This window comes from Arachis ipaensis, chromosome B05, assembly GCF_000816755.2.
Source record: "Arachis ipaensis cultivar K30076 chromosome B05, Araip1.1, whole genome shotgun sequence".
Taxonomy (NCBI): domain Eukaryota; kingdom Viridiplantae; phylum Streptophyta; class Magnoliopsida; order Fabales; family Fabaceae; genus Arachis; species Arachis ipaensis.
Genome location: NC_029789.2, coordinates 115991842 through 115999997, shown reverse-complemented (window position 1 = coordinate 115999997; position 8156 = coordinate 115991842). Strand labels below are relative to the sequence as shown.

At 36.9% G+C, this 8156-nt stretch overlaps 1 long non-coding RNA gene across 1 annotated transcript; it reads left to right on the top strand.

The window, feature by feature from the left end:
- LOC107643868 lies at positions 4325-7721 on the top strand. Its single transcript, XR_001621145.2, has 2 exons — positions 4325-4574; positions 7501-7721. It is a non-coding gene; the product is annotated as an uncharacterized LOC107643868 (long non-coding RNA).

The window sequence follows — 8156 nt, the reverse complement described above, 5'->3', positions numbered from 1 at the left end:
CTTTTTGTTTTTTTATTACCATCGATGGCACCTAAGACTGGAGAATCCTCTAGAAAAGGGAAAGGGAAGACAAAAGCTTCCACCTCCGAGTCATGGGAGATGGAAAGATTCATCTCCAAAGCCTATCAAGACCACTTCTATGATGTTGTGCCCAAGAAGAAGGTGATCCCCGAGGTCCCTTTCAAACTCAAGAAAAATGAGTATCCGGAGATCCGACATGAGATCCAAAGAAGAGGTTGGGAAGTTCTAACAAACCCCATCCAACAAGTCGGAATTCCAATGGTTCAAGAGTTCTATGCTAATGCATGGATCACCAGGAACCATGATCGAAGTAAAAACCCGAACCCAAAGAATTATCTCACCATGGTTCAGGGGAAATACTTAGATTTTAGTTCGGAAAATGTGAGGTTGGCGTTCAACTTGCCAATGATGGAAGAGAACGCACGCCCCTACACAAGAAGAGTCAACTTTGATCAAAGGTTAGACCAAGTCCTTATGGACATATGTGTGGAAGGAGTTCAATGGAAGATTGACTCAAAAGGCAAACCGGTTCAATTGAGAAGATTGGACCTTAAGCCTATAGCTAGAGGATGGTTAGAGTTCATTCAACGCTCAATCATTCCCACTAGCAACCGGTCTGAAGTTACTATAGACCGGGCCATCATGATCCATAGTATCATGATTGGGGAGGAAGTGGAGGTTCATGAGATTATACCTCAAGAACTCTATAAGGTGGCTGACAAGTCCTCCACTATGGCAAGGTTAGCTTTTCCTCACCTCATTTGCCATCTATGCAATTCGTCTGGGATTGAGATAGAGGGAGATATCCTCATTGATGAGGACAAGCCCATCACTAAGAAAAGGATGGAGCAAACAAGAGAGCCTATTCATGGATCTCAAGAGACGCATGAAGAAGCTCATCACCGAGAAATCCCTGAGATGCCTCAAGGGATGCACTTTCCTCCACAGAATTTTTGGGAGCAAATCAACACCTCCCTAGGAGAATTAAGTTCCAACATGGGACAATTAAGGGTGGAACATCAAGATCACTCCATCATCTTCCATGAAATTAGAGAAGATCAAAGAGCAATGAGGGAGGAGCAACAAAGACAAGGAAGAGACATAGAAGAGCTCAAGGACATCATTGGTTCCTCAAGAAGAAAATGCCACCATCACTAAGGTGGACTCGTTCCTTGTTCTCAAATTTTCTGTTTTTCGTTTTCTTTATGTTAAGTGCTTATCTATGTTAGTGTCTTATTACATGATCATTAGTATTTAGTAACTTTGTCTTAAAGTTATGAATGTCCTATGAATCCATCACCTCTCTTAAATGAAAAATGTTTTTAATTCAAAAGAACAAGAAATACATGAGTTTCGAATTTATCCTTGAACTTAGTATAATTATATTGATGTGGTGACAATACTTTTTATTTTCTGAATGAATGCTTGAACAGTGTATATGTCTTTTGAAGTTGTTGTTTAAGAATGTTAAATATGTTGGCTCTTGAAAGAATGATGAACAGGGGAAATATTATTTGATAATCTGAAAAATCATAAAAATGATTCTTGAAGCAAGAAAAAGCAGTAAATACAAAAAGCTTGCAAAAAAAATGGCGAAAAAAAAGAGAAAGAAGAAAAAAAAAGCAAGCAGAAAAAAAGCCAAAAGCTCTTAAAACCAAGAGGCAAGAGCAAAAAGCCAGTAACCCTTAAAACCAAAAGGCAAAGGTAATAGAAAGGATCCCAAGGCTTTGAGCATCAGTGGATAGGAGGGCCTAAAAGAATAAAATCCTGGCCTAAGCGGCTAAACCAAGCTGTCCCTAACCATGTGCTTGTGGCGTGAAGGTGTCAAGTGAAAACTTGAGACTGAGCGGTTAAAGTCAAGGTCCAAAGCAAAAGAAGAGTGTGCTTAAGAACCCTGGACACCTCTAATTGGGGACTTTAGCAAAGCTGAGTCACAATCTGAAAAGGTTCACCCAATTATGTGTCTGTGGCATTTATGTATCCGGTGGTAATACTGGAAAACAAAGTGCTTAGGGCCACGGCCAAGACTGATAAAGTAACTGTGTTCAAGAATCAACATACTGAACTAGGAGAATCAATAACACTATCTGAACTCTGAGTTCCTATAGATGCCAATCATTCTGAACTTCAATGGATAAAGTGAGATGCCAAAACTATTCAAGAGGCAAAAAGCTACAAGTCCCGGTCATCTGATTGGAGCTATGTTTCATTGATATTTTGGAATTTATAGTATATTCTCTTCTTTTTATCCTATTTGATTTTCAGTTGCTTGGGGACAAGCAACAATTTAAGTTTGGTGTTGTGATGAGCGGATAATTTATACGCTTTTTGGCATTGTTTTTAGTATGTTTTAGTAGGATCTAGTTACTTTTAGGGATGTTTTTATTAGTTTTTATGTTAAATTCACATTTCTGGACTTTACTATGATTTTGTGTATTTTTCTGTGATTTTAGGTATTTTCTGGCTGAAATTGAGGGACTTGAGCAAAAATCAGATTCAGAGGTTGAAGAAGGACTGCTGATGCTGTTGGATTCTGACCTCCCAGCACTCAAAGTGGATTTTCTGGAGCTACAGAACTCCAAATGGCGCGCTCTCAACGGCGTTGGAAAGTAGACATCCAGGGCTTTTCAACGATATATAATAGTTCATACTTTGCCCAAGTTTAGATGACGCAAAAGGGCGTTGAACGCCAGTTCTATGCTGCAGTCTGGAGTTAAACGCCAGAAACACGTCACAAACCGGAGTTGAACGCCAAAAACACGTTACAACTTGGCGTTCAACTCCAAAAGAAGCCTCTGCACATGTAAACTTCAAGCTCATCCCAAGCACACACCAAGTGGGCTCCGGAAGTGGATTTATGCATCAATTACTTACTTCTGTAAACCCTAGTAGCTAGTCTAGTATATATAGAACTTTTTATTATTGTATTCGAGACTTGGTTACTCCGGTTCCCCTCTGGGGCCGAGACCAATGAACTCTATTATCACTTATGTATTTTCAACGGTAGAGTTTCTGCACTCCATAGATTAAGGTGTGGAGCTCTGCTGTTCCTCATGATTTAATGCAAAGTACTACTGTTTTTCTATTCAATTCAACTTATTCCGCTTCTAAGATATCCCTTCGCACTCAAGAACATGATGAATGTGATAATTATGTGACGCTCATCATCATTCTCATGTATGAACGCATGCCTGACAACCACTTCCGTTCTACATGCAAACAAGCTAGAATGAGTATCTCTTAGATATCTAATACAGAGGACCGAGTCCGAGATATTAGAATCTTCATGGTATAAGTTAGAACCCATGGATGGCCATTCCTGAGATCCGAAAAGTCTAAACCTTGTCTGTGGTATTCCGAGTAGGATCTGGGAAGGGATGGTTGTGACGAACTTCAAACTCGCGAGTGCTAGGCGTAGTGACAGAGAACCTCCAGATGATTAGCCATGCCGTGACAGAGCATTTGGACCTTTTTTACAGAGAGGATGGGATGTAGCCATTGACAACGGTGATGCCTTACAGAAAGCTTACCATGGAAAGGAGTAGGACTGGTTGGATGAAGACAGCAGGAAAACAGAAGTTCAGAGGAACGAAAGCATCTCTATACGCTTATCTGAAATTCTCACAAATGAATTACATAAGTATTTCTATCTTTATTTTCTGTTTATTTATTATTATTATTCGAAAACTCCATAACCATTTAATATCCGCCTGACTGAGATTTACAAGATGACCATAGCTTGCTTCATACCAACAATCTCTGTGGGATCGACCCTTACTCACGTAAGGTTTTATTACTTGGACGACCCAGTGCACTTGCTGGTTAGTTGTATCGAAGTTGTGACAAATTATGAATTAAGATTAGAGCACCAAGTTTTTTGAGCCATTACCAGGGATCACAATTTCGTGCACCAAGTTTTTGGTACCGTTGCCGGAGATCACAATTTCGTGCACCAGCTACCGTGGATGGAGCTTGTCATCAGAGAAAGCAAGCTGCTGTCACCAACTCTCAATTAAGCTAGGATCCTTCTCCTTGTTCTGATTCTAATTTCCCCATTTTTTAAACCGTAACACTCTCACCCTTACTCTGATTATACTGTGTTTCTCTTCCATGTGCTTGTTTTAATCATGGTTGCCTATATCTTTGTTGCTTAGCCCCTTTTTGACTCCTATTTACTGCTACAATTAGGTCGAGTATTGAAGCTGGTGCTGCCATGGGACGGTTGAAGCCATTACTGATTCTGATTTTGTTATCTGGATACTGGTCTTATCTTCTCCTTAGGGTTGATCCATTTATACATTTTGTTTTGTCACTGCTGTGGTTGCCATGTTCTGGTTTTAATTCTATCTTAGTTCTTGCTTTGTCTTGAATCCCTAGAGCTGAAATTGCTTTTGATTCCTATCCAATTTGAATCCTCTATTTTACTGCAACCATGGTCAGTGCTGCGAAGGCTAATGTTGTTGCTGTTCCGGTTGCGTGAGAGTTACCGCTGCTGCCCTGAAACTAAAAGAGAAGAGAGTTGTTACGTTAAAGTATGCGATTGCGACATCGAGGTAGGGGGTTTAAAATGATTTTAATTTAGGAATGCCAACAAGGTTTACTGAATAACTGCAAATAGTATTAATAGTTGTGAGTGATTAATTGATTATATGAATGTTGGATTGTGATTGCGATTGTGCTTGGTGCTGTGATTGAATTGATTGTAATTATGTGTGGTAGATGATTGAATTATTGATTATTGGTTGTTGAAATGGTTGTTTGGTATATTGCTATGGCGGTGAAAGTGACTTGAGATTAGTAAAGGATTGTGGTTTTGACTGATTATGTATAAATGGTTGAGACTAAGATAATCATTTGATATATTTGATATTGGATTGAGAATTGTTGAAGAATTAGGGCCTACAAGACTAAACTATTATTAAGAATCTGGTTTTCAAAATAGAATGGTTACTTTGAGGACGGCTTAGTAATTTTCTAGCGATCGAAATGGTATGAGATTAAAATCTGAGTAAACTTTAACAAGTGTAGTTATTAGGATTTAAATTTGAAGGTTTCGTATTAACTGAAGATTTAGTTATGATTTTTCAAAGTTAAGCCGTAAAATCTGATTTTCTGCATTACCTTTAAGTGAAAACAGTAACTTTGAAAGACTGTAACTAATTCTGTGATGATTGGAATTGCGTTAAACCAAGTCCTGGTTAAACTTGGGAATAATTGGGACTGAATTGGAGAGTTTGAGATCTTTTCATTAAATATAAGATTTATGGTGAATTTTTGAGTAATGGTTGTGGGATCTGATTTTTACTGCAGAATTTTTAGAACAACAGTAACTTGTTGGCTCTGCTGTGAATGTTCCGAATTGAATTTTGAAGTGAAACCAATTTTAAATAAAACTTTAGTCCTATTTTTTTAATATCGTAAAATTTCAGAATGGTTGAACTTGCGGTTTAAAAGATACGAATTTTTGAAATACGATGCATTATGCAGTAAAGGCCAGATTCTATTTTCTTAAATCAGTAAATTTGGAAGTTTATAACTTTTGAACCTGGTTGGATATCGTGGTGCAACCAATTGGAAGTGAAAATTAAGTATGTTTAGCATATGTGACTCAAATTTCAGGACTATCAATGTTTTAATGAGTAAGTTATGGGACTTGGAAGAAGATAAGTTCATTAAGTTTTAAAACAGAATTCTTCAGAAAATTAATCAACTTCTAGGTTATATAACTTCTTCATTAAAAATGATATTGACCTGAAACCAATTGGAAAAGAAACTTGGATGAGTAAAGTTGAACTATATTAATGTTTAAAGTCATTGGATTTAACTTGGATTTTATATTGAATTTTGAATATCACATGCTGCTGCTGTTTTTCTGGTTTTACGCACTACAGAGCAGTCACAGTTTTTCCTCTATTCCTAAGGATAGAGAAACCAGAAAATTATGATCTTTGGTTTGTTAGAAATCTTATTTCAAGATGAACACCTGGACATAAAGTTTGCGCAATTTCGAGTTTATTTGCTATACTAAAAACAGAAAAGAAGATAGAGTGCTGAGAATGTCTGAGTGAGAGTTATGAGTTCATAAAATTAAAGATAAACCTTAGCGTCATAGGGCTGATTCAATGTTAGAATTTGTTTGATTCTGAATTGATTTGATATTGGAGAGGTTGAAAAGAGTTTGGTAAATTGTTTGGTTGGGACCCGTAAGGGTGGCTAAGTCCTATTTTTAAAAGAGATTATGTCCAAATTTTTATAAAAGTAAAAGGACTTAATCAAAATGAATACTTGAGACTTGTTTAACGATAATAACTTTACTAATTCTTTTGAGAAAATATATTTGGTTTATAAAGTTGTTATCAAGGACGTGGATTTTGTCCCGCTTGCATATTTACAATTACAAAAGAGTAAAGAGATAAAGAGAAAAAGAGTAATATAGATACAGATGAAAGAGTAATCAGAGAAAAGTAAGAGATACAGAGAACAGAGCAACTAGAGATAGAGCAATTAGAGTAGAGTAAAAACATGCAGAGAAAAGAGAAACCAGAGTAGAGTAAAGAGATATTTGTATATTTATATATATTAGTTGCTTGATGCAACCCAGAGCTATATTTAATATATATTAGTTGCTTAATGCAACCCAGAGCCTCTGTAGGGGCACGAAGTTACCTACAGCCATTTTCCGCTTTCCCAGAGCCGAGCAGAGTATATATATATTTTCCTGTAGTAAGCAGAGGCTGTCTCAAATGAGCGGCTATTATTATATGCGCATTTATTTAGGAACGGAAAATCGTATCTGGGAAAATCGGGACTACTCGTGACCAGATAAATGTCGGGATTGCGGGTAGTCAATCGACACATGAGCTCATGGCCTGTACCAGGACTAGACATTCATCATATGCATCTATGTGACATTGTTTGGGTGTGTATATTGTAATCGGTTGCCTATGTGAATAATTCTGTTTAACTGCTAATTGATATACTTGATGTAATTGCTCTTGATTGTGTTTGAATCTCTTTACTTGTGTTTGTATCTGATTGGCTGGGTTGTAGTGAATTGGGTGTTGATTGAATTGCTTGGGCCTAAGGCCGTGATTGGTTTGTGTTTGAGGTTTAGTAAAGTATGAAAGATTAAGCTGGTTCAGCATAGACTTAATGAACCTATACTTGAAACAAATTAGTCACTCATACAGTCTAGGAAAATTTTTAAGACGCATATAAAGAAAAATATGGGTTTAGGATTTTGGATAATTAATTGATGCTTCTAAAGAAGGTTTTAGATTTTTTGAATGTTGAGCCATTGGTTTTCAAAAGAAGTTTATATAAGGCGAGCGATGAGTACTGCGAATGAAAGTAGTTTTCTTTTCAATGTCTCTAAATAAAATTAACTATTTGCACTTTATTCTTTACTTTCACGGCCTTCTCTACCTCTACTGAGAACATGTGGTTTGGTTCTCACCCCCAAATTTTCCACCCTTTCAGTGACACAGGTTTGAAGACGCAATTTGAAGCTGCGAGCGATTAGTAGGTTTTCTTTATGGTTTTAATTGCTTTCATAGAGTCCCCACGCTATTATCCCTTGAGATTTTATTTTAACAGAGGGATAGGTGTTGTATTTGGGTTTATATGACTTCTTATGTATAAGAATTACTATTAATAATACTTATGTGATTGTTATTATTATTTGCAATGTTTATCCTTGATACATGTCTTTAATGAATAAAAATAAAATTTTTTGACATTTTCTTAAAACTGAAACACGAAATCGATACAAAGGCTCAGTAATTAAGTAGTTAATATTGGAAAAGGTTACGTAATGTTCTTTCTAGTAGAAATACCCTGACTTAAGCAAGGTATTTTGCTAGAAGGGATGTTACACTGGATAAATTCCGAGCCTATTTACTTGGTACTAAGGTGGTAGTGTACTCAGACCATGCAGCTCTAAAATATTTATTAGCTAAAAAAGAGTCTAAACCAAGGCTAATACGTTGGATATTGCTGCTGCAAGAATTTGATTTAGAAATTAAGGATAGGGGTGGTTCCCAGAATTTAGTGCCAGACCACTTGAGTCGCCTTGAGCACATTAAGAATGACTCCACTCCTATCAATGATGCTTTTTCATTTGATAGCTTGCACAC